Source organism: Kryptolebias marmoratus, unplaced genomic scaffold (genome assembly GCF_001649575.2).
Source record: "Kryptolebias marmoratus isolate JLee-2015 unplaced genomic scaffold, ASM164957v2 Scaffold43, whole genome shotgun sequence".
Classification (NCBI taxonomy): Eukaryota; Metazoa; Chordata; class Actinopteri; order Cyprinodontiformes; family Rivulidae; genus Kryptolebias; species Kryptolebias marmoratus.
The window spans coordinates 43,381-45,190 of record NW_023665777.1 but is presented as its reverse complement, the minus strand read 5'-3'; the positions used below and the strand labels follow the sequence as shown (position 1 = coordinate 45,190).

Here is a 1,810-nt window from a genome sequence, read left to right as displayed (position 1 = left end):
ACCAGCTCAGGCTCCTTCCCCACCAGAGAGGTGACATTCCACGTCCCGAGAGCCAGCTTCTGTAGCCGAGGATCAGACCGCCAAGGTCCCCGCCTTCGGCCACTACCCATCCCACATTGCACCCGACCCCTTTGGCCCCTCCTGTAGGTGGTGAGCCCATGGGAAGGGGGACCCACGTATCCTCTTCGGGCTGTGCCCGGCCGGGCTCCATGGGTGAAAGCCCGGCCACTAGGCGCTCGCCAACGTGCCCCACCTCCAGGCCTGGCTCCAGAGTGGGGTCCCGGTGACCCGCGTCCAGGCGAGAGAACACTGAATCCAATATTGTGACTCATCATAAGGGGTCTCGGGGCTGCACTTTGTCTGATTCCTCACCTAGGACTTGTCTGCCTTGGGTGACCCTACCAGAGGCATGAAGCCCCTGACAGCATAGCTCCTAGGATTGTTGGGACTCTCAAACCCCTCCACCACTGTAAGGTGACAGCCCAGGGAGGGAACGACAACATCATTACAGATAAAAAAATAAATAAATGTGTTTTCAAAGCGGTCCTCTTGTCCTTCTCCTTCCATTTTCCCTGATAAACACGACAACAGAAACCTTCTCAGTGTCCTACAGTGGTTTGCCACAGCTGGCTCCGCCTCCTTCGATGTCACCAACCAAGGAGGTAACTCCGCCCACACAGTCAGCCCACAGAAACTCTAAAGACAAGTCATTAAGGTTTGAAATCAGAGAAATGGACCAGTGGAGTTTTATGATGGTGTTAAACTAAAAGAAAAACATGAAAACTCATTATTTTTACGTATTTAATTTAACCTTTAAATAGTTTACAGCTCATTAGTATACTTACTAAATACATTTGAATAATGAAGGGATTTGAACATTGTGGGACAAGGTTAAATAAAGATAAATAAACCTCTTGATTGTTGAGTTAAAAGATTCAGATCTTTCTCTCCCAATGTAAACAGCAGAAAGTAGTTTTTTTAATACAAATCAATATTCTTCCTGTCCTAACTGTGGCAACAGTGTTTTCCTGTTTTTATTTTCTTACTTTAATAATTGACTACAACCAGCTCTTCTTTATGAATGAAGTTTTGGGTCAAACAGGGTTTTTTTCTACAATTTTTTTTTTGCTGAATCTGTGTATTTTGAGCAGAAAAAGCATGAATTGAAAGGTGGAACACCGCTTTTCATGTGACCGCTCACAGAAAGCAAAAAGTCCTGGTTAAAGTAACATCAGAACCTGTAATTTTTTAAGGGATTTTTGATTTTATCAAGTCAAATCTAAGGGAAGAAAGCCCTGCTTTGTTAAACTTGCTTCATTGTATACCTCTGGTCTGTGTTTTCCTAAGCTTTGACCTTACAGGTGGGCCTGGTTCTGGTTTATGACAAATAGTAAGAAGTTTAGGAACTCCGTCAAGGTTAGAACTCACCATCCGATCTCAGCTCCTTCTCATTTGTGGACTGGACTACTTGTTTCTTTGGTTTGGTTCCTTCGTCTGCAGCAGCTACAGAAAGAAAACAGTTTAGTCCAACAATCAACCTGTGATGAAGTTCATCTAAACCTCCTGATGAAAACTGATAAGGTCTCAAGTTATACCTGGGTCTGGATCAGGGTTCTGTAGACCTAGATTGTCCCATTCCTTCCCCAGTATGTGGTAGAACTCTGTGGTCTTGGCGGCAGCCTCCCAGTCTCCATCCTGCAGACTCTCTCCAATGGCTATATCACAGACTGTCTTCAGTGTGGTCTTCACAGACAGCGGAGGGCAGCTCCATCGGTATCCAGCGGCTTTTCTGGCAGCAGAAAGAACCAGG

General features: G+C 45.5%; 1 protein-coding gene across 1 annotated transcript in view; it reads right to left on the bottom strand.

Moving 5' to 3' along the window:
* LOC108229090 (signal transducer and activator of transcription C-like) overlaps window positions 1–1,804 on the bottom strand; it is an 8,386-nt gene extending 6,582 nt beyond the window's left edge. The window contains exons 1-2 of the mRNA XM_017404746.3: window positions 1,596–1,804; window positions 1,429–1,503 (exon numbers count right to left, since the gene is read on the bottom strand). The gene's annotated coding sequence lies outside the window, so the exon portion shown is untranslated. The remainder of the gene's footprint in view (window positions 1–1,428; window positions 1,504–1,595) is intronic.
* Between the last annotated feature and the right edge of the window lie 6 nt (window positions 1,805–1,810).